General features: G+C 38.9%; 1 protein-coding gene and 1 long non-coding RNA gene across 2 annotated transcripts in view; one reads left to right on the forward strand and one right to left on the reverse strand.

Moving 5' to 3' along the window:
• LOC101174444 (leucine-rich repeat transmembrane neuronal protein 4) overlaps positions 1 to 25,437 on the forward strand; it is a 239,364-nt gene that overhangs the window by 205,651 nt on the left and 8,276 nt on the right. The gene's annotated exons all lie outside the window — the stretch shown is intronic.
• LOC105358518 (uncharacterized) lies at positions 8,416 to 11,283 on the reverse strand. The gene is made up of 5 exons (XR_002874246.2): positions 10,887 to 11,283; positions 9,927 to 10,153; positions 9,371 to 9,530; positions 9,063 to 9,273; positions 8,416 to 8,965 (listed from the first exon to the last, which is right to left on the reverse strand). It is a non-coding gene; the product is annotated as an uncharacterized LOC105358518 (long non-coding RNA).

Below are 25,437 nucleotides of genomic sequence, written 5' to 3' on the forward strand. Positions count from 1 at the left end.
CATTACTCTGACTCCGCTAACTTCCAAACTTGTTAGTAACACGTTAAAACACAGCGCGACACCGCTACATGTTAGCCCGCGTTAGCCTATTGACAATAACACCCAGCCTTACTGGCAACAGGTAAAAACAGACATACCATGAAAGGAAATGTTACTGTGGTTACGCTAACTCCCAAACTTGTTATTAAAATGGAAAAAAAAAAAAAAAAGTTTGACACCGCCACATGTTAGCTGCATCTGCGTATTCACGACAATACCCGGGCAAAAATTTGGACACAGCGCCGTGGTCCTCTCAGAATTGCTTCCACACCAGTGAGCACAACCAGGCTATAAACTGCGCTCTGTGTTATAAAGTGCACTGTCGTTTGTTTGTTTTTTTATTGACTTACAACATCTTAGTTGAGAAAATATGCATGTTTGACATGTACCAAAGTTAATGAAAAAAGGTGAAACATCATTACCACAGCTGGTTTCTTGTCAAACCATACAGTGATCAAAGATTTTCACCTCAAACTTTCCAGACTTCCACATGACTCTTTTTCAGTTTCATTGGCACAGCTCCTTATTAAAATGCAGACAAGATATGCAATCGGCTCAAAGGAACTGTCAGGTCAGAGTTTCTCTGTGGAAGGCTTTTTCTCCTGAGGGAGTTTCTCTGCTGCGAGTGTGAGCAAGCGGCTTCCCTCGGGGATTGCCTGTAACGACCTGGATTTTCCTGTGATTACTCAGGCCCTGTGGTTAATTACCTTTTCAGATGAAAATATATTCACCTACTCATTAATTCAGCACACCACAATATATCCTAATTGCTGCCAAATAAGTTATTGTTATCTCTTTAGAGCAAGCTATTGTCTGTGTTATGGTTAACTTTCCGGTGTGTCTGTCTGTGCATGTGTGAAAACAGCAAAGCCTGCTTTAGGATAAAATGTGAATGAATGTAGGACAGAGGTGAATTGAGGTCCCACTTACAGACAATATAATTCACTTTTTTTTATAAAGAAATTGTTAATATAAGAAAATGTATCATTTTTTCAAGAAACAGACTGAAACCTCACTGGTAAATAATTGCAAATATTAGGAGGGGAGAAAAATAATAACAAATGCCTAAAACACACTCTAAAACAAATCTTTAATATGTTTTAGTAGCATTTTTAAGATGATGGACGACATGCATGAAGACAACTAAGCTTAAAATTGTATACATCCACTTGGAGATAAATAGATCCATGTACGTCTTCAGCTGGCACTTGGCTCAAAGCTGTACAGCTGAATATCTTCAATGTTGCTCGCAATTTAAGCTGGTGCTGTGGGTAGCTGGAAGCTAGCAGGATAAAGCGTAAGCAGATGGATCATGGGAAGTGGGGAATGCTTTCTCCGTGACAACCTAGAGGCAAATTGCTAATAAACTACTGGTGCTCTAACTATGTCCTAGAAAATGACAGTTTTTTTTTTTTTTTTTTTTTGGCTTAAAACAGCATAATCATAATTAAAATAACACTGAGAATGCAATTACAATTGATTAAAAGATGATCGGTGTGGGTCTTTAAAAGCAAATTGATAAAATAAATATTTAAAACATACAATATTATTAAAAAAATTCAGTGCATTCTAAAATACATTCTTTGTAAAATAATAAAATAAAAAAATTAAAAACTTTAAATATTTAGAATACTACCTAATTACTACCTAATTATATGATACAAATCTTTAGTACAATACAAAAACACCCATATATAGCATAAAACACCTGGCATGTTACTTTGTAGAAGTATTTCTAGATATATTTCTTATATCAACACATTAAAAAAACAGACAGAAGTTATCTTACATAGAATTTATAATTAACCACTAATGTATAGAGTATGATTTTCAGTCATAAAGCAGCTGAATGTTTGTTCATATCTGTGTTCTAACAGATGCATTCAGTTTTAGCCTACAATAGAAATAACTACATTTTCTTTCTTCATCATGGAAAAAAATGTGATGTAACTATGCTGAGATGCAATTTCTTGATTCAAATTCAGTTCATTGACACGTATGTATTTAGGAGATTAATAAAAGCAATCATATATAATTACCAGACACACTAAGCAGTTTCTTGCATAATGTAGGGTAATTATACCGAGGCAATAGTTTATGAAACAGCATGGACCACTTTAATTAAATAATAAATACTCTGAAGACTTCTCTGAGCTGTTAAATTAGGACATAAAATTGTGCTATTGGTCCGCCTGAGCAAAGCTGCAGATACAAATTTATTAGCTACCTGGAAAAGAGAAAGGAAAAAGACAATCGGTTTCGCACATTGTTTCCCAGTATTGGTATCTTAGCCCCAATGATATAAAATGTTTTAAAAGTGTCTCTGTTCAAACAAACTACTCATTACTTTTTTATTGTAAGGCTTCTGCAGAGCTCAGTGAAGAGCTGATGAGCTGAATCAAAGTGTAAAAGTATGGAAATGTAAAACATGAAAAAAAATAGAAAAACAAGGATTGAGGAAAAATAGTATAAGATTTTTCTGAGACAAATTGTAGTGTTTTATTCCCTGTTTTTGTTTCACAACCAAGAATGTTCTTTTGACCTGATTGATCAAGTGCTTGACTGCATACCACAACTGGGCCACTACTTCTTCTCTGTCTTGCAGTTGCTCCCTTAGGTTTTTTTTTTGTACATGTTACTAACAAGATTGGGAGTTAGCATTGTCAAGATAACGTTTGTTTTAGCTGTATCAGCCTGATTTCTACGAGTAGCAACCTTCAGTGTTATTGTGAATAAGCTACACAGCTAACATGTAGGGGTGTCAGCCTGTGTTTTTTTTTTCTTTATGTGTTACTAACAAGGTTGGGAGTTGCGTATTCACAGTAACAATTGGTGGTATCAGTCTGTTTTATTACGTATTGCCAGCAAGGTTGGAAGTAACCAGGATTGTAGGCTTACGCGGCTAGTATGTTACAAATAAGTTCTAGAGATACTGTGAACGCAGGTAATAAAGTCTGACTGACTGTGACCCTTTTGTCTCGCTTAATGCGCCTGATAGTTTGGTGCACTTTATATATGACATGATTTCAAAAAATATACCATTATTGATGGTGTGCCTCATAATCCGGTTTGCCCTACAGATCTCGCTCGAGTTTGTGTCCTCTCTCAGGTTTTCTGCTTTACACTTTTTTGCTGAAAACTACGCATGATACTGATGAAGATATTTTATTACTTTCTTTCAGCAATAAACTTATGCTATACTCCAACAATGATGTAAAAAAGGAACAAAGGTAGAAAATTAAACATGCATTGCTTGGGTAACTTTTTGAAATGAAAGCTCTTAATTTGAACTGTAAGCAATGTACAAATAATGTGACATTTGAGTTTTATTGCTATTTTGGGCATAAGTCAGGATGAGCCTTGTGCTTGTCTCAAGTCCATCTTATGGCTTACACAGATATGAGAGATAGAATTAAAGTCATAATTAACCTTAATATTTATGTCACTGGAGACGTCATTGAGCTTCCAGAACACAAAACTCACTCCTCCCAAGATTTTACAAGCCCATCTTAAAATAAAAATTGAAATGGCTAATTTAAACCAGAATCCTAGCTGATATCTAATTTTCCAAAAAAGACATTTTGTGGCTAAATGCCTTTGGGACTGGGATAAAGTGAGACAAGATAGGAAGCCGATAAGGAACGTCTGCATATCAGTTCTGGCTGCCGCCCAGCTCCGTTTGACATGTCTTATTAGTCAGGTCTTTAAAAGCCTCAGCATGCCTTCCCCGGCACACTCCGCTACAATATCCCTGATTAAAGTGCAAGTGACGATCCCAGTGCAGATCCAAGTTGGCCACACAGCGTTTATGTTGTGTCTTGCTCATTACTCAGACACACTGCCTGCGCCTCCAAGACTGAAAGCAGAGCATAATGCAAGACAACACCAGCCAGGAGATTTGGGAACTTTGAATTTGTAATGGAACAGCAGGAATGAGTCTAACGTGCCGTCATGCCGCCTTCTTAATATGCGTTTGGGCGCTCTTCAGCGCTTGCTGGATATTTACAGCATATAAGGGTTGTTTGTTAGGCTGTGAAGTTACATCCCTGTGCCTTGATTTTCATCATTTCCATGTGTATTGACAACATAAAATAAGTCCTGCACTCAGTACCAAAGCAATTGCTCACGTCTGAATTACATAATCTAAATTAATGCTGTAACTATGTTTATTAATAATACTTTATAACATATACCATTTTACTCTTGAATTTGACTGTAATAAAACACATTTTACGTGAAGGAAATCTTAATTCAAAACAAATTATGGAAAAACAAGTAAATTATTTCTTTTTTTACCCAACGTTGCTTACAATTATTGGGTTCATTGGGAGTGATGTGTTAATTTGTGTAAGCATGGGTTTCACGAGCAAGCAAATGTTCTATTCTGTGCACTCACAGAAGGTACTTTGTCTTAGAGACTTGGGCTTTTTAATGAAACATTTCTATGGAAAGAATTGGGATATCCAATATGAGTCTTTTGCTCCGCGTGGGGGGAGGGTGCTTTCTTGGCTCCTCTCTCCTTGTGTGGGGCCTGGGAGCTTGGCGGTTTGGGGTATGGGGCCCTGGGCTGAGGAGAGCTGGGGGGGCTGGGGGACGGTTGTCTCACCACCCGGGGACAGTCCACCAGCTGTCCCCCATTTACCCTCTTCCTTATATAATCACTTATTAAGGAGATGGGGGGGGGGGGGGGGGTCAGCCTGCGATGCACCTTCGGGAGAGGAGTCACTTGGGATTGTTCCCCCTCCCCTGGTTGTCGTATGGGTAACCCCCCCCCCCCCCCCCCCCCTCGGTTTTAATTGCACCTTAGACATGTAGGACCCTTGGTAGGGTGGGCGCTTGAGCATCACTGCCAGCAAGCAGCAGATGTCCTTTCAGCGCCCTACCCGCTAATTTTAACTGCACCTTAGACATTTAGGGCCCCTTGGTGGGGAGGGTGTTTACACATCACTGTGAGTAATCAGGAGATGTCCTCTCAGTGCCCTACCAGCCAATTTTAACTGCACCCCCTTAGTACACACACCCTTTACCCCTCAAAAAGGTACTCGCCAACACACATACATGGACAGACACACCCATGCTTACAAACACACACACATCCATCATAAAAGGAAGGTAATATGTAGTTTTATCGTTAGATAATTTAAGTCTTCTCTATGAGTTTTGGTAAATCGCCTGTCCGTCCTGGGTGAAGATCCCTCCTTCATGTGGTCATTTTAAGCAATAGACACAAATGTTTGTCTTTAACAGAATTTAATATGCAGTATTTAAATGTTCCTTATTTAGATCAGTCAAGGTAAAAAAAAAATGTATGACACTCCATAACAGCATACAACAACCTTAAGTGGGAATAAAATGTTTACTACAAGCTTTTTTTAATTTTCATTCTTTCAGTGACACTCAGTCTTGTCTACATTAGATAAAGTGATTATGCGTAAAGCCTGTGTGTGTCCATGTGTGTTTGTGTGTGTGTGTGTGTCAAAGCAAAGCAGGCTGAGGAACGTGTTGAGCACTGAGTAACATTTCATGGACCATTTGCCATGGCCCGCAGAAGCTCCTTTACTGTACGTACCGCGGAGTGGGAGGCGGTAGTGATGAGCCAACAGTGGGCACTCATTGGTGTGTGAAGGGCCCTCCATCCTCCTTTCTCCTTGTCTGTCATTACCTGGCTTCCTCAGTCACTTTCCCCCGCTTTTAAAACAGCTTATCGAGCAAACCTCTGCATGTTTTCCTTAGTTCATCCGTCACCACCCTGTGTTCTGTAATCAAGAGTCATTGCACATAAAGGGGACCTCCAGTCATTAAGAAATTAGTGGGAGGCTAACAGCTTGTTTGGAGAATCAATTAGTCTAATATGTGGACACGTGGGCTCATTTTCTTACACAGTTCCAGTAGGAAAAGTCAAGGTGGGAAAGTATATCTAAATTTAAACTGACCTTTTCAAGCTCTAAAGCTATCCAATCCTCAGAGAGCTGTTAAATCAAAAGTGGTGGGAGTTGATCATTGACAAAGCCTTCTGTTATGCAACCCAGTTTTGTGAGATAAAATGAAGAATGAGGGCAAGAATACATTTCTGGAAAGATTTGATCAAAGAATTATGGGATTTATTTTGATGTCTTTGAAGTAGGGTCTTTAAAGTTGAGAACACAGCTTGACAAATGCAGCACTGGGATTCCATTTGTCTGCTATGAACAAAAAGGGTCAGTCAGCCTTAAATGCTGGGATGCATTTCGGAATTATGATCAGGCCAAAACACGACAAAAAGCAGCCAGAGGATTATTTCTATTAAGGGAAAATGCCTAGCAGTTATTTATATGTAATACTTCTCATATTTGCCACTTTTGATTTTGTTTTTTCCTGTTATGAGGCACATTTTAATTAACATTTAGCTGAAAGTTAACTGAATAATTTGGGGACGAGCAAACACATCCGCACAGGCAGCTGGGAAGTGTTTCTCTTGGGATGAGCTGTCTGAAAACAAACTGATGGTGTTTAGCTTCACACCTCCTCAGCATCAGTGCTCTGGTGAAGAGCTGGCTGGTGGGCTCTGTGTCGTTGATGCCCGCCTAGCAACATCTGAGCTCAAGCTGACAACCCCCGCATGGTGCAGCAATGTACATTTGAAAGACAACACTCACCCACACAGCGACGCACAGGCCTGCACACAAAGCCATGACGCAGAAATACATGCACAGATGGTTCTGCACATGCTTGCACCCGATTCACACTTTGAGGAGGATATGGGGTTATTTATTTGAATTATTTGCTTTTTGTTTTTGTTTTTTCCTGTTTTTCTGGCACACTGCTAAGGAAAGAGACATCCCACAAATGCAGGCCCATTAACACACATTAGCACAATGAAATGGTATAAAAAGGATACCAATAAAGACAGTTAGCTACAAAGTACTACAGATTTTACCTTTAAATCACACCAGTAGCTCCAGGACTTAAGCTACTATCACAAGGAACGTGATTTGCATGGCAGGGACATCCAGTTTTAATGTTATGTCAATACGTCTTCAGAGGTCCTGTGGCGCGTTTTGGGCACGCCGCCGCGGTCCGGCAGCAGCGCATTTCAAATATTTGAACTTTGGTGAAGAATTAGCGTCAACAAATTAGGAACTCAGCTTGAATCTGTGAAAGGTTGATGATGTAATCAGCAGGTGGAGTCTGAAATAAATATGGAGGACAATCGGATTACATTATATCCAGAATTGGATAAGCGCGTTATTGCGTGTATGTCCTTGTTTCGGGCTTACGCCTTTAAAGATTTTATGTTTGCTCATCACTATGAAAGTTCTTAGATCGTTTTCAAACTCTGCTCACAAAACCAGTGCCCATTGAACATGCGTGTCCTTTTTCATTCACAGAAGTGAAATATCATTGCTACATCTAGTTAAGTTGAGTTTAACCCTTGTGCTATCCTAGGCACTTTAACATTGGGAGTTGGGTCATCTAGACCCAGTAGACAGTGCTCTGAACCTTTTTTCTTCAATGATTTGTGATCTTCACTGGTGTCCATGAATTACATGAAATCTTTCCACCTTTATCCACCTTTGTCATGGTAGGGAGAACACGTCAATGTAAGGGTGGGTTCATCTAAGATAGCACAAGGGTTATAATGGACATAAAGAACCAGAAGCTATTCTGCATTCTCATATTTGTCTTCAGCAGGGTTTTGTGTTCTGTGTGAAGTAAATGGGGGAAATGTTGTCAGCTGTGGCGAGCACTTCCCATAGGAAAAATCTGTTGCTCATATGTTGCTTGATCTCGTCTCTTGAGATCAGTTTGAGCGTCTCATATTCGTATCATTCTGTGATCATTTGCTTCTGAACTCTTGCTCCTAAGGGTCCCTTAGGAGCAAGAGTTGCAAGAGGAGCATGCTACCATAAGATTACGTTTCTGTCATCCCTAAAAGCAGCCACACGTCGCTAGAGAGGACATCTGTTTCAGTTAAAAGAATTGAAATTCAGCATACTATGGGCATTAACTATTTAACAAATAAGGTTCAAATCTGTTTCATTTCATTTTTCATGATACAGTCCAGATCAAACATTTAAGAAATGATCAAGTCATATTTTGCATGGTTGGCTCTTAACAAGGGAAAAATAATACCCATGTCTTAATTGGGAAGCTGAGGGCTGATCGTGTCAGACGGCAAACTGTGGAATAAGATATTTCAACGAATATATATTATGGTATGATTAAGAATTTTGTGGTCAATATTTTTTGGATTGTTCAGAATATTTCCATTAGTTTTTTAAATTAGAGCACTTTGGCTTACGTCTTTGTTCTGTTTGAGACTGAAGAATTATCCCTTAGTGGTACAAAAGTAAAGGTTGGAAAAAAGTCTGTTATACTTAGAAAACTTCATAAAGCCACCCTTTAAATTGTATTTTATTTCTTTTAATGTGACACAATCTTGCTATTTAAATCAAATTACCCCAAAATAAGGATTTTCAAAGCTAAATTTTAGGTTAGCCAGGGCTGCTCATTCCTGGTCCTTGGGATCCATCACCCTGACTGTTTTCTAGATCTCCAAGCCCTGCTAGCTGTTGATCAGCTCAACCAGATGTCTCCACATTCTGACTGGATGAACACATCTGGTCCAGGTAATCAGCAGCAAGCAATTCAGGGAGAGTTGGAAAACAGGCAGGCTGGTAGATCTCAAGGACCAGGGATGAGCAGCCCTGAGTTAGATTAATACAAGATTAATTAGAATAATTAACTGCAGGTCATGATTAACTAACACACCCAAAAATGAATCGCATGACAGCACTCATAAATATGTACCTTTGCAGAAACTCCAGGGTTGAAGCCAGCTCAGTTGGATAATGACTGAACATCAGGCACAGTGCTGCAATGTTGTTGTGTACGATGGAGCGGTCCCAACTGAGCATGAACCTCCTTGGGGAAAAGCAAGACTGTCCTAAAGACAGAACAATGGATAAAGTAAACATGTCACTCATGTACAGTGTACAAAGACAAAACCTTTAGAATAATTTAACATTTGAAACTTTACTTACCACATACAATAACAGTTGGAGTCAACAGCACCTGCTGCATCTGGACCTCGTCTGCATCTTCTACAAGAACATGGCATCCTCCTCATTAAACTAGCAGAGCAGAAGAAAGAGCATCTCTTTAACATCTCATCTCTTCTGAGCAGCCACTCTGCTCTCCTTGCATCATCTGCAGCCTTTTAGAGTTTGGAAAAACGTCTTGCTTTCATCATTTCTGCAACAAGAGTGCAAACCATTTCCTTCCTTAGTCTTGGGTCAGGTCCCTTTCCAAAGACTCTCCAAAGACTGCACAAATTCCTCAGAAAACTTACTCCATGGAATTTCAAAGCTGTCCTCCCAGTCAATGTATGTACAGTCCTCGGCTTCTGGAAGATGTGGATGACGAACATCTCGGTGACTATAACAAAAGTGATAATGATTGTGTTGGTGAGGTCTCAACAGATGACGATGTGCTGTTCTCTGGCGTTTGGTCTGCAACAAAAAACAAACAAACAGTATAAAGGCCCGTACACACCGGGACGAATATTCGCCAGGCGTTATTCGCCAGCGTTTTTTGTGTTCACACCCAGGCGATTTTCGCTGACGATGAGCCGAGCGAACATGCAATTTCATTCCCTGACATTAGATGGCGCTTAATGTAAACAGAAATACTCCTGTACACAAGGTGGCGCTGCGCAACTTTACGATTCTTAAAGTCGCTTTTCACTCAGAAGAAGAGAGCAAGTATTTACGCCGGCGAAATTCGTCCCGGTGTGAACAGACCTTAAGTGTATTAAGTTTACACTGTACTGTCAGTGTGTTACCCATTCATATTCATATCCACTTCCGTGCATTACAAAAACTCATTTGTAAAATTTTGAGACTCACATTTCAATTTCCAGAAAGCAAGACGTTTCCAGGCTTGAACAGGTCTCAAAGCTGGCAGCAAGTCAGCCTCTTCTATGAATCGTAGATCGTCATACAACTCCATTTATTCCAATGGACTGCAAGTGTTCTTCCAGGATGTCGTGTGGCTCTGGTAGGACCTCCATAATGGCAGTGTGGAGGAACATGGGTTCTGATTCACTCATTTTCACGTGTAGAATTTAGATCACCTTGAATCAGAAAGGAAAAAAAAAAACATGTACACACATTTTATACAGCACAAAGTAAGATCTGGAAAGGTTTTTAAATATGATTTATATGATTCACTAAAATCCTCCTACATATCAATGTTGACATTGTTGGCTTAGCTACATCTGTGCTCTCTAACATCTCGGGCTGAGAACATGTTTTCCTATACAGTACATACTTAAATTTTCAGATTATGATTTCTAGACATGTGAGCAGTTAATGATGACTTTACTTAAACACATGTTCATAACCAGTTTCAAAAGATGACATGCCAGGCCAAACGTCTGCAGATCTTTTAAACAAGATGAAAGGTTTTTACATCGTAAAAATTGCACATACAGTGAAACTGCACATCTTGAAGTTAGCAATAATGGAAATGGTCTGTGGTGTCGTCACACTGTGATGGGATGAACCCTGCAGACCCTTAATCTTAACTGAAGAGCAATTAAATGTCTTCCAACAGTTACTTAGCACTCACGCGTTTGGAAAAAATATCAAGACTCATTCTGTAAACTCTGCACTGCAAATAACTCTTCAATGACTCTATTTTTTATTTCAAAAAGCACAAGTTAACCTTTGTAAAATGTAATAATTACTTATACAGCCAAAGCCACCGCGAGTAGCCCAGACGTCTGCAGTATTGGCGGAGCTAGCTTAAAACACCTTTAGCATTCAACTGAGTTCAGAGTTGGAAGAAAGAAATCGCAAACTTACCGTTCAAACTTCAAAGATTTTACTTGAATCTTTTCCAGACAAGCAAAAAATATGTTGGAGATTCATCCCACGGATTGTTAAAACGCAGAAAAAATACGACAAACGCTCGTCAAAAGTCTCGTTCTCTGCACTTCTCCCGCTTGCAGATTCCGGCCCGTTGGTGACGTCAACCACAGAGTTTTCCCTCCCACTGTGATCAACCAATCAGAAATCTGTGTCAAGTGAGGCTGTGATACAGTTTAAAATTCAAATCGCGTTACTCCAGGCTTCTGTTTGTTCAATATGATGCAGACTAAAATCAAGAAAACAGAAAATATTTTCAGCTTGTAAGGCTGCATGAAGGGTGATTTTTAAAGACAAAGATAAAGTAACTCAAACTGAACCCCATAAATCTGTACCACCCTAAAGTTGATTTATTTCTTTGATTATTTTTATTTGTGTATTTTATTTGTTTGTTTCAAATGTAAAATCTATTTTTTGTTCACTTTAAGGTGATCCAAATTCGATCCCAAATGTCCTTTATTTAGTTCAGACATCAATGTGTTAAATGTTTTATACCCACCAACATATAAGTGCGTGTATATGCACTTGTGCGTGTATGCATGTGTGCCAGTGCATGCGTGTGTTTGTGTTTAACTAAACCTAGCATCATTAACCCAACATACATTCTTGTTCATTTATGTTTAAATAAGCAGTCAAAAAAAAAGTTTATTAAATTGACACTGCAACGTTGTCTTGAAATTTCATGTTTTTTAAAAAGTTTGAAAAATATGTCTTTTGAGGACATGACTGTCTTAATGATTTAACTTTTTTTCTCTTGAAATTGTAATTGAGTTATATAAATGTGTAAGCAATATACAACTTTTTTAAGTTAAGTAAAATAAAATAAAAAATATTATTTTCTCGAGATAAACTATAATGGTGTCATCATGAGACTCATTTTAGGGCTTGTACTACTCTCATTTTTCTTTTTGCTGAGACAATAAAAAAAGAGGCTAAAAGAAGATCTAAATTATTGAGCAACGAGAGACAGAACCATTTATGTCTTTCACTGAGACATAACTGAGATAGGGATTTGAAGTAAGGATATCAAATTGAGACATACTTGAGCGCAACATGATATGGCTCATTTTTCTCTTAATTGAGATCTGGAGAAGAGACAGTTGTGAGAGAATTTTGAGATCTCAAACAGTGCTCACTGTGAGACTTATTTCTCAGGAGAAATGTTTGAGAAGAATGAGAAAAGCAGTTTAGTCTCAAACAGTTCTCATTTATGTCTAGGAGACGTAAATGTGACAGAAACGAGATCTCATCTTCAGTTTTGCTTTGCTATGGGTTTGTATGACGCTATAGAAAACTGTTATGCAGTAACTGTTTCAAAATGAACGCTGAACATTTAGATCAAATATTTATACTGCTACTGAATATAAAAGAGCCAAATGGAACTGTTGCAAAAATATCGCAACACAGAGAATAAGGAACAGATGAAGAAGAGTTAGGCCATTTCCAATAGCTCGGTAAAGCTTTGTTTTCTAATTTTCCACAAGGAATATTCAACAAAAATTCCAAATGATAACAACATTAAAGTTTCATGCAGAAGGAAAGAAATCTAATGTCAATTACAGTTTTTTGGAAATAAACTTGTTGCTTTTGTAGAAAAACAGAAATACTTCTGTGATCCAATTGAACAGCTTCTTAGCTACTTCAAAGACTTACTGAAATGAAGATTATTTTAGAAGGAAGAGTAAAAGAAAAGCTAAATTAAAACTGTAACTTGCAACTCCTCTGCAACTCTTTTTGTGCTTCTTCGTGCAACAATGGAGTGACTTGAGAGGATCAAAGTATTTGGCAGGAAAAGCGACAAACTTTCTGAACCGTAATGCTCCTAAAGCCAGAGGAGGCATTAGCATTGTCTGCTTGTAGCTTTGCCACCGCCTCCTTAGCTGTTCATAGAAGCATTGGAGGCAAAAGGAAACAAAACTTTAAAAGGCACTGTATGGGAGAAAAAATTTGGGGGAGATTCGGGGCTTTTTAAGGATCACTGCTTACTTAAATTGTAGACGTGAGAATTTACACAGGATTGTAAAAAAAGAGAGGGGGTGGTTTGAATAGGGTGGTACCCTGTTAAAAAAACAAACTGAAAATTCTGTATTTTTCTAAAATATATGGCACACTTTAAAGCCTTAATTTTTTTCAAAAAGCAACAGTGCACCCTTAATCTGGAGTGCCCTATATGGATTCATTCTTTTGTGTTTACTGATGTTGAAGCAATTCTAAGGGGTACATGGTGCTCTTTCAATATGTTTGTTTTTGTAAATGTTGCAAACAAGGTTGAGCGTTGTTGTGAATATGCTAACGCGGCAAACATGTAGCTGTGTTCAACTGTGTGTTGTTGATTTTTTTGTGTTACGGACAAGGTTTGGAGTTAGCGTAGTAACACTAATGTTGCTTTAGCTGTATCAATGTTTTTTAAGAGTTGCAAACAAGTTTGGGAGTTACAAATAGGCCTAAACGCTGACATAGCTAACACTTGTAGCGTGGCTAATGCCTCTGATGTGGCTAATGTGCAGAATGCTGAAACAAGTTGTAGGCTATGTCTGAATTCCTTCTGTACTCACGACATAGAGCACTATATAGTGCGTTTGCCATGTTGTAGTGTTATCTACATCTACAATCTACAATTCCAAAAGTGCCCTAGAAATTTTGCAAAGGTCTCTGTGTGAAACTATTGTGCATTGATGCTCACTAGATTGGGAAATATAGAACACAATTCATTGCGTTTGAGCAATGTTTTCGAAAAAAAATTATTTGAATATATTTTTACATAAACCATCAACGTTTTCACCTTCAAAACACAGCGGATTCGATTCATAAATAGCCGTCACAAAACTTTCAAATCAATTAAATTTTCACTTAATGATATTGAGATGTCATATGCACAATATGCACTTCCATCTTTGCAAAAGTTTGGATGTTGCTCGTTTTCGTGGGTGAAAGGCAGACACGCTGCCGAGGCTGACTGCAGGTCAAGGTCATGAAATGGACGAAACCCACATCGAGCCAAAGCCTGTACCTCAAATACAGAGGCACCTGACTTCCAGGTTGGAAAAGAGCTCTGAAAAATAAAGGACATGCCAAAGGATATGGTTTACAGTAAAAAATGTAAAATAGCTTGGTGTAGGCCAGGGGTTCTCAAAGTTTGTGTAGTGGAGGGCCAAATTAGGAATTCGACATTAGACTGGGAGCCAATTTTGGTGAAAAGAATTGGCTAAACAGAAAAAGTTGTTTTTAATAACTTTAATGACCAAATGTCATTTGTACAGTTAACCAGGCCCTCCAGATGTTTTCCCAGTTGTGGTCGGAGGTTGCTTCCCAGATCTTCTACTCGTCTAGTTATTGTATGATTTGACAGACTTTCCCCTTTGCTCTGGATGAACAATGTCAGCTACTTTCAGCATACATTCTTTTTACAAACTCCCTGTCACTTGAGGCCTTGCTAGGCCGGGCCATTTCCAAAGCCACAGCGTAGCTAGCTTCAGTCACAGCTTCAGTCACAGCTTCACTGAATCTAGCCATTTTTTGTAAACATTATCTGTTGTGCAGCATAGCCTCGTTGTTGTTGTTGGAGCTAATTGTTGCGCTCCTCGCCGATAAATTTGTCATAGTTTTTACAATTTGTAACATATTGATGATTTTTATTGAATTCTTTGAGCATTGCATTTATCTGCTTGCAAATAAGGCACATGACTTTATCCAGCTCTTGAGGTACGACAAATGTGTCCACTAAGCGTAAAATCGCCTTTTCTCCTCGCCAACACGTTTTTCCTCACAGGAACCTGCTCTGGCTCTCTTTTACTGAGGGCCTCCATTTTACCACCTTTTACTGAGGGCCGCCATTGGCCTTTGAGAACCCCTGGTATACGCCCTTTAAAATCCAGGGCCCTAGATAGTCCCACACTATCTAGTTTTTTAGTAGTTCGGGATCAGTGTGGGAATTTGGACAGTAGGAGTTAGTATCGTCACTGTAACATTTGTATTAGCTGTATCAGTATGTTTTTTACATGTTGCAAACAAGGTTGGCAGTTAAACGTACTATAAATATGCTAACATGCCTAATGCTTCTAAAATGGCTAATGCTTTTCCTATGGCTAATGTTTAAAACGTTACAAATTAGATCTAAAGTTATGGTTGGGGTGTCATGAATACCCTAATGTGGCTAACGAATAGAGGTGTTCGATTTTTTTATGTGATCCTAACAAAGTTGGGAGTTAACATAGTCACAGTAACATTTGTTTTAACTGTATCGGTCTGGTACTTTTTATTTGTTGTAAATAAGTTTGGGAGTTTGGTACAGATAAGCTAATGCAGCTAATATAAGTTCAAAAATAGACCATTCATTGACTATGTGTCTTATAATCCGGTGTGCCCTTGCATGGAAAATGTAGTTTTAATTTTCAACATACAGTATCTGCAGTTAATCTCCTGAAGCATAAATCACATTGTGTGAATGTTAGGGATTTCAGATGACTCAATCATAGAGAGAGATCAGGCATAAGGAGATTCACCAGGAGGCAGGATGCCAGTCTTTGTCCGCTGAAACAAAGGCAGGTAATATTGAAAGGGATCTAAAGAAGCAAAGCTCCTTTCCAGCTGTGCAACACGAGGAGCCCAGCCTTTTTTCTCTTTTGCTCGATGTTCTCAGTGCTAATACTTCCTGACAGAAAGGAGCCATGGTTTGCATTAGACCAGGGGTCGGGAACCTATGGCTCGCGAGCCATATATGGCTCTTTTGATGGTCACATGTGGCTCGCAGACAAATCCTTAATTATACTTTTTTTTTTTCATTAGACCAGTCCTTCTCGGGCGCGATGCAATGCCAGAGGCGCGCAGTAGTAGCGGTGCTTGGAGAAAAAACTATCAGTTTACTGTTATCTATTATTTCACAGAGTTTGTACCACCCGGAAACCTTTGAATTGCCTCCCTGAGGAAGAGCGCGCAGTTTTGGGGACGGGATGTGTGAGGAAGAAAGCAGAGGGGGTGGGGGGGGTGGGGGGACCGGCAGCAGGTGAATCGCGCAGAGATGGTAAAAACGTAAACCTGCTGCCCGTCACTCCTGCAGCGTGGGTGTGTGTGTTTGGTTCCATGTCTGTCTCACATCTAAAGAACATTCAGACCTACGATCACGTTTAAAGTCTCAACGCCTGCATGAAGCAGAAACTCACCACGGATCAACCAGACTAGACCATCAGCAAAACCACCACGAGAAATACTCATCATTTATTAGCAACAGTATAACAATGTTATTAAAAAGAATCCACAGACTTATTGGACTTTAAAAATGTTGAAATTACATCAAATGCACACATTCATTTGTATATTTAGTTTTAAACATATTGTCGCGGACTGAGTTTAACTTGGCTGTTGGGCCGCGTTAAAAGTTCTGGAGTTCATGGAACGCATCGTTCAAGCAGAGATCTGATTGGCCCTCAGTTCTGTCGCTCAGCCTGTTGTTAGGGAGTTTGGACCAATGGGGTTCAGCCATGGGCCGAATAAGGAAATGGGAGGGCTGGAGCAGGACGGGGGAATATAAAGTTGGGAGAAGCGCTCTCGTCTCGGCGGGAGAGATTCAGGTGTTGCTGAATTGATTGTACGGCGTTTGTTGCGGTCTACAGTAACCAGAATAAAGAACCCTAAAAGAGGTTAAGTCTCCGTGCCTTAGTGTGGGAAAGGGACACTACATTATTGTATGGCTCTTTCGAAATTACATTTAAAAATATGTGGCGTTTATGGCTCTCCTGGCCAAAAAGGTTCCCGACCCCTGCATTAGACAATGAAGGGTTCACCAACATATGTACCTGAACTGAAACAAAATTCCTCTAAGTGTCTCTCTGTGGGGAATCAAATCCTTGGAGCTTTTCTGGAATTTTTCAAATCTAAATTGGTTTTGCTATTTTAAACACATTTGAAGTTGTTTATAAAATATCTTTAAATTCAGCTGACCTTGACTGCAAATTACAATGACCCAAATCACCCTTTAGTTTCTTTTATATTTTTTTCAAATGGGAAAATTGCCTTTTTTCTGTCTTTTTCTAAAAATAACATTTCATAGATTCCTGGCAATTTTTCAGCTTTTTAGCCACCTGGAACGTGTGACTATCCACGCATCTGTCTGTCCGTGCACCCATCTATCCATCCATCCATCAAACCTGTTAAGAGTGAACACAGGGAGCAGCACACTTTTGACAGACCGTCACTCTGATACAGAGCTAAGACAGTGAGGCAGACAGAGGGGAATGCTTATGCTGCCATCTGCAATAAATCTTTAATCACCAATTTACCCAACATGCAAGCCTTTGGACAAAGGAGTAGTACAAGGAGGGGGGGATGCAACCAAAGCAGCCAGAAATAATCCATGCTGGCAAACTCTGTGCAGAAAGACCCAGCTGAGACCCAACGACTGAATGGATTCAGATCCACAAATACAAAGAACAACAAGGTTGTCTGTTTTATGATCAAACTGCAGTTAGATGAGTACAATACAAAGTCAGGGTTTCTAATTCTGCTTTGTTTGGGTTCACAAAAATATGGAATGCCCTAACGTAAAACTGAAGATGCACTGTCAGACATTGAGACATTTGGTAAGCTGAAGCTCACACTACCCTTTCAGTTACCTTGAAAGCTGCAGACAGTTTGCTGAAGGTTGACGTGTTGTTGTTTTTCACAAAGCTGCGCACCGCTTTATCCGTCACACATCATCAAACAGAACACTACTGATGTTGCATATTTACTGGGTTGGGGTATTGTGGACCAAGTTTACTGCTGCGTTAACTAACCAGATCATGGAGAGACTTTGTTTTTCAAGATGAACATTTTACCTTCTAATCTATTAAGGGAAATATGATGCTTTTCACTTTTAAATACACATATTAATTAAATCACCTCAACTGTCCATATGTGTGTGTGTATATATATATATATATATATACAGTATATGTTGTTCACTTTTCGGCTTATCCCTATAGGGGTCGCCACAGTCACGAAGCTTTCACTGATTTGCACAAGTTGTTTTGCCCTACTTGACACAACCCTACGTTTTACCCGGGCTGGGGACCAGCACAGGCAGAACCAGAGTATATATCGTGGGATAAACAATGGACCACTGTACATGTTTCTCATAGACAAAAGCTACAGAGCTACCAAGAATTGGTCATGAAGATTAAGTACTCAGATTTTTTACACCTAAAACGATAAAAAAAAAAAGGCAGTCAAGTTCTACCAAAATGCCACACAACAAAATCACACAAACACTCAAAGTAATCATTGGTTCATATATAAATCATTGTCCTTTAATCATTAAAGGAAAGAAGGAAATGTGGTTGCTTTCAAGTTATCATAATAATGAAGTCTCATTGGAGGTTTGATTGACGCACAATCAGTAAATAGCTGTTGTTGCTTTGAATGTAAGTTGGTCTTATACTAAATAAGCTGGTTTAAATGAATAATTCTTTCCAACAAATGCCATTGATGTTTATTTATTGATCTATTTATTTATGTTTCTTTTGGATGTGTGAAAAATGTTGTTATGTGTCAAATATCAAAGCTGATTTAAAAATACACAACTGACCATTAAAGATAACTTTAAGGGTCAGCTTTTAAATAAAAATCAAAACAGTTTTAGAGTAGCAAATCATAGTTTTTGTCAAGCTTTATTACACTTATGCCTTTAAAATATGGAGTTCATTCAGTCTCAATAATCAGAGATGCTCACAAACTTATAAACTTATAAAAATACACACACACTGATTCACACATAGACACACACACACATATATAGATATATATATCTATATATGTTTATATATATATAGATATATAGATATATCTTAATAATTATGCACAACAGGTAAACAGAACTTTAAACATGTTAGTGAACATATAATCATTTCCATCTAAACAATGTACTACTGCATTATGTTATTGTTCCGAAAGTCCCACAACAAACCTCAATATTTATAATAATAATACTTAGAAAAGCAAACAACATGGTTTCACTGGGACTTCAGGGTTATCATACATGTGTGTCTCATTAATATACGTTTTCTTTTGCTTCTTCTAATTGTTCCGCCATCAGAGGAGGAGAACAGATTCAATAAAAGGTTTGTCACAGTTCAGGCATCGAAAAAGAGTAGCTTAGCATTTATACATTTTATTTTAATTCCAAAAGCTTGCAATATGGGAGAAAATAGCACAGGCAGAATAAAACTAAAAAAAAAGATTGAATGAGAACAATGCTTTCCTTTGACCTTGAAAAACATACAACCTAATTAATCAGTGAACTACCCGAAGTTAGTTTGATTTCAGTATGCGTCAAACCCTCTGTTGAACTTGCTTTAAAATGCAGTTGGCAGTAATCCAGTTGGCAGAAAAATTATGTCAATAGGGCGTATTGGGTTAAAATGGTTTGCATGCAAAGCACTAACATACATAATGCATAACAAGAGAAATGTATAAATGGTTAAATCACAACAGTCCAGGTCAAAGAACTCTGTTAAAGAACATTTGAAATATAAAAGTGGCTTCCTGTTTGTTGGTGTTACTCAATTTCCATATTTGGCAACTGACTGTTTGGATGAATTCCTAAAGTCCTAATGGTGAGGGATGAAGTGGCTGACAGCACTCCTAATGAGTTGGATTGAAGTTTTATTTTAGTTATAATTCAAGTTATGTTTTTCATTTTTCAATTGACAAATCAATATGCAATTCAGGTATAGAACATGAAAATGTATTTTGCAGTTTAGAATTCAATAATAAAATTGACACTTCAATACCACAATTTAGAAAATAAAATGTAAAAAAAAAAGGAAATCAATAGCATTTTAAACTGTCATGGGTTTTTGATGTCATGATTCAAAAAATGCATGTTGCAATTTACAATTGAATATGCAGTTTGAGCGTTCATTTTCAAAATCCATTTTGCAATGAACTGTACAATAATAAAAGATGACATTTAGTCAAAATTCAAATGAAATTGCAAAACAGCCCCCCCCCCACTGAAATGCATTTTCATTTGCATTGCACCGCACTTGATGTCTGTCAAATTTCAAATTGAAATGCAAACTCAGAAACTCATCAGGGCGGGGCACCTACCAGCTTTAATAATTTACTAAATCACGGCTAAATCAGCACATCTGTATGGAAAAAATAAAAAGTAAGGGTAAAAACTAATGTACAACAACATCTTGCACAAATACCTCTCACTTATTCAAAAACAATTTCATAGATGCTGCCAAAATGATTCAGGGTTGCTGTTTCTTTTCATTAATTTATAGGCCAGAGAGCGGGGGGCAGAGCTGAGGTGCCTGGGGTGGGGGGTGAAGGGCTTAAACTGAAAGGGGAGTGAGGGGAGTAATCCACTGAGTGCTCATAATGTAATGAGTCAGCTTCGCATAATGGAGTCTGGTTTTGGAAGAAGGAGGTTGGGTTCTGGAGGTGCACAGATACAAATGAAGGAAACGCAAGATTGGAAGGTGTTTGGAAATGATTTTAATTTTATAACAAGGAGTCAGATGAAACCAGCAGGGAGTAGGATTTGTTGAACTCTTGCTTGGCTACAGGAAAGCTTAAGCCTGCTTGAAGACCCACTCCTATGTGCTAATGTCTCAAAATTTTTGTTGGTGCTTTTAACGTGTTCTTGAGAATATTTTTTTTTTATGACAGAGGACACGAATTAAGAAAATTAAACTTAAAATTGTGTTTCTGTGTATTTCTTTATGCAAATCGCTGTGAATCAGGAGCAGATTAAAAAATGCAGTTTATAAAAAGATTGTATACAAATACAATCTTTGTATTTGTAACATAGAAAATACCATGGGTGGGCCACAAGTACTCTGCTCCACTCCATTTTGATGCATCCACTAGTAGACGACTAGATCCATAGCTGACATCTGGTTCAATACTGTAGAGCTGGATTCATATCTACATCTGGATAGCTCAGATACTGCTCTGCATTTTTGTTGCACCGAAAAATGTAGGATGGGGGTGTGAAGGGCTGTAAGCTAGCAGGGGAGTGTAAACAGATAACTCTCAGTAATGGGAAGGAGAAGGGGGGTGGGATTGCTCTGTTCCAAGGGTCGTGCCCACAACTCAGAGGTGAATTTCAAGTAAACTCCTGGGGCCTCATTTATAAACGTTGCGTACGCCACTCTCTACGCAATAATGGATATTTATAAAAAGCAAACTTGACGGGAAAATGTGCGGTCCTTCACGCAAGCTCTGACCCAGGCGTACGCACAAAAACGGGTGACATGAGAAATGGCGACACCGTCGGCAGATGGAAGAAACAACTGAAAGTGAAAGTGAAAATGACAATACTGCCTCTCATAAATAACATGAAGACTTCATAAAGCAAGTCTTACAATTAACATCCTACACGAACACCCGTTTGATCGATCAGCAGTGAAACAAACAAAGAAAATCAAACGAAAATTACAACAGAAATTCAAATGAACACATATTTGCAAATAGAAAAGTGAAATATGTTCTGCAATATTGGCATGTTGTGCAATTCATCCTCATAAATAATGCAGTTAACAGAACGAAATAATGTACAAAACTGATATTCTCGTTAATGTGTCTGTCTGGCGGAGCAGATATAGATTGATGCAATTAGACAGACAGACAGACAGACAGACATATTAATTGTCCACTGGGGAAAGTTGTTTTCATAGTAAAACATTTATTCGTAAGGTACGGAATTATGGTATTCATGCATATGCCTTTAGTTTGTTTTATTTTTGATAAAACAATGTATGGCGTATGTCTCAACCATTCAGAAAGCAACAAGAAATTACATTTGCGCTGAACAATTTCCCATTTCTACGTTGATTATTACCAACATCTGTAGCTTGTCAGATGCAATTGTATGGAGGGAAATAAAATGCCCCATCACAATGCGTAATGATGCACAATGGCTGATCTTGCGCTCTTAGAAGATGTGGCAAATGGAAAAATTCGGAGTGAACACATCTTTAGACAGCAAGAAGACTTGCTGGCAAACGAGGACGAGTGGCTTATGAGCCGGTTCCGACTTCCTCGAACCGTCCTGTTGGACCTCTGCGGACTTTTGGGCCCGGCGTTACAGAGGAGCACTCGGAGGAACCACGTCGTGCCTGTGTCACCCGGTGCATATGGCACGTCGGTGTCCCCCTCCGCCTCAGACACCACTCCACTTAATAGGGATTCCCCAATAATTGCCGCCAGTCTCTCATCAAGAGGGGTCAGCTCCGGTGTCCCCTCCCCCCCCGTGGCAGACACACTCTGGCGATGGAGCGCTAGACGTTTTTTGCATCGACTTTGATGTCCGACCATTTTTCTTTTTATTTCGGCCACGGTCCGAGGTTGTGAGGCTACAGCATTTACGGCGTCTGCCAGTTTGCCACTCAAGTGCCTTTTTGGCATTAGTAATGCCCACACAACATTTTTCTCCTCTTTTCCACATCGCAAACGATAACTTCTACTTCACATTGAGTGAAGTTACGTTTTTTTGATCACCTCTCTGTGTATGCCATGATTTCGCAATCAATGAATATTAACTTGTGGGCGTTTCACGGACTATTTATGGGCAACTATGGGCGTGTCATGAAGCCGCAAAAGCTACGCTGCATTTAGAATTGGTTGTGAATTATTAAGGGAAAGATGCGTAGGATGTCACGGTTTTATAAATCCTAATATTTCTGTGCGTACGCACTCCCTATGTTTCATCCGTACGCCACTTCTGACGCAAATCCTACGCAAAGTTTTATAAATGAGGCCCCTGGTGCTTTGCAGAAACTATGTTCTACAAAACAACAGTTTTTTTTAAAACCTTAATCATAATTAAAGGTCACTGCTTTTAAAATAGATCAAAAAACGAGCAGGGTGGAGCTTTAAGGAAAACAATGTACTTTTTTAATCCTAGTTATGGTTTTAAATGAAAGAGTGTGTGGTTCCGTCAAGTTGGCTTCATTTTCCTCCTCCCCTGCCAGTTGGTGTTTGCCTGGATTGTCTTCATTTGACTTTTAAACATGAGCTTTTTCATCCACTTTCACTTCACCTTTGCAGCATATATTTCCATCACATTTACAGTCAGTTAGAAAGCATTAACCTTATTTTTCTTGTCTTACTTCAAAGAAGACCTGTCAGATTTTTTTATATGGTGAAATGAATCCAAAGTTTAGGATTTTCTCCTTTTTTAGCTTACTTTAAGTAATGATAAGTGTTTGAAAATGATTGACACATTTTTACTTGACTTTTTTTTACTTCTCTTTTCCAACTGATACGCTGTCATCTGAACTGATCATGCAATTAGTTTAGATTAACTGTACATGCCAGATGTTTTCAGGTGTCTGCAACTGAAATTGATACTTTCAGCTTTTTTACATTTGCAGGCTGCAACCTAAAAAAAATTCTGTTGTTTGTTTGACAAATTAGCAAATTAGATTCACATTAGTTGGTGAAATTGACAGGAAACGCCCACAAACATAAAAATATGAATATACTTTTTTTGAAAAATCCTTTATAGGAGCAAAAATGTCTTTATAGGAGGGTTTTGGAGAATCATGCTCCTCACAGAGACTTGGTGGCGTGTAGTTTATGTTAAAAATGAAGCATGAAAAATGTGCAGGGGGAAACAGTGCAGGCTGTGACACTTGCTCTGCTTCTAGCGCCTTCTGGAGAGTCAGAAGTTGTATTATTCATGTCTTCTGGTTTGCCATCATCTCTCCAGCTCCTGCAGGGGTTGTGTGCTTCTTGTCACCTGTGTGTACAGATCAGACAATGTGTCTCTTCCAGCCTGCAGTGTTTAATCCAGGTCAGCTGCCATCTCACCCTGCTGTTTTCACGGCCTGTTAGAAATCTCTTAAATGGGGAATAAAGTTAAAGTTAAAGGAGCCTACAAGAGTCTCATCTGCTTGCTTGGCAATGTGTTAAGGTCTGTGGAGGGAGGACGGGATACACCGACAGATGTGGTGAGGGCCCCTGGATGGAACACAAGTGGCATGACACTGGAGACGGTGCAGGCTTCTGTGTTCTGTCCCTTTTAGCAAAGGTTAGACGCAGAAGCATCTGTGGTTTTTGTTTTTTTCCCCCACACTACTCTTTTTTTCATGTTAAATGACAAAAATAGGAAAAAAACGCTGTGTGCAGGAGAAGGGATTAGACTTCTATTAATTATGTTTTCCACATCTGTGAGGCACATGCTTCATGGCACACGAAAGATTTATAAGGGTCTGTGCGTCAAAAGGTTACGGATAAGTGAAGGCTCAGGTGGTCACCACGTGAGAACATTTACGCCGCGCCAGGAGGAAGCTGCCAAACTAACTGTTTGGAGTCACTCAGAAGCTACAAATGGGTCTATGGACTAAAAGAACAGCTGTGGCTACCCAAGTATTATTATTATTACTAATATTATTTCAAGTACATTTTATCTTAATTTTTTTCTGCTGTTTTTGTTTGTGAACAGCAGCTGGTGGGGGGCAATTTCATTTGCATATTCAATAGATGCCCTTTAGTTTGCTGCTTGTCGGTATTTTCAATTCTATGCACATAAAGGTTTCTTCTCAAAAATTACTTTGCAAACTCATTAAAGTTTAAAAATGAAAGAAAAGTTGGAATGAAAATGAAGCTTCCACTTGTTGGTTTTATCATATTTTAAAGCAAAAATATTGGTTTATAATAGCTGTTATTGTAATAAAACATACCCACATGGTGACCTTTACAATTTAAAATGGCCTTATGTTCAGTACATTCACAGATTCATGTGCTCAGACATGTCATTCACACATTTAAACAGTAATGCCTTAGTTATAACTGCCCTTATGGGTGGATGCAGGGGAAAAGCCTGTGCGGGCAAACCTGTGCAGGTAGTTTTAAGATCGTTGACCGCTCAGTGAATCCGTAGTGCAAAAATGTTTAAGCACAGATTTTCCAATGGGCATGCTGTGGGCAACATGTAGCAGCGAACACTTAACCCTTGTGCTATCTTAGATGACCCCACCCTTACATTGACGTGTTCTCCCTACCATGACAAAGGTGGATAAAGGTGGAAAAATTTCATGTAATCCGTGGACACCAGTGAAGATCACAAATCATTGAAGAAAAAAGGTTCAGCGCACTGTCTAGTGGGGTCTAAATGACCCAACTCCCTAGGATAGCACAAGGGTTACACACAACAACACAAAGGGCAAGTAAAGGTGAAGTAGGTGAGACACAGGCACGTACATATTTTTCATTTTTCAACCCCCGAAACCTGCGCTCTGCACAAAGAGACCATCATTGCTGTTAAGTGATAAGAACGCTCCTTGTGCGTTCCTTGCCAGCCCATTGAGCAATCCGTGCAGCCCAACTGTTAGCAATTAGGAAAGCAAACAGAGTGCACATTTTAATTTGTATTTTGTATTGCGGTTGCAGTTTTGCATATTTTCACTTTAAATTTGCTTTAAAGGAAAAAGTCTAAATTATATGTAATTTTTATAAATTGAAAGTTGAATTGTAATTAGCCAGGTTTTTGTTTTTA

The sequence above is a fragment of the Oryzias latipes genome, chromosome 12, assembly GCF_053564925.1.
Source record: "Oryzias latipes strain Hd-rR chromosome 12, Olatipes_Hd-rR_3.1".
NCBI classification, from domain to species: Eukaryota; Metazoa; Chordata; class Actinopteri; order Beloniformes; family Adrianichthyidae; genus Oryzias; species Oryzias latipes.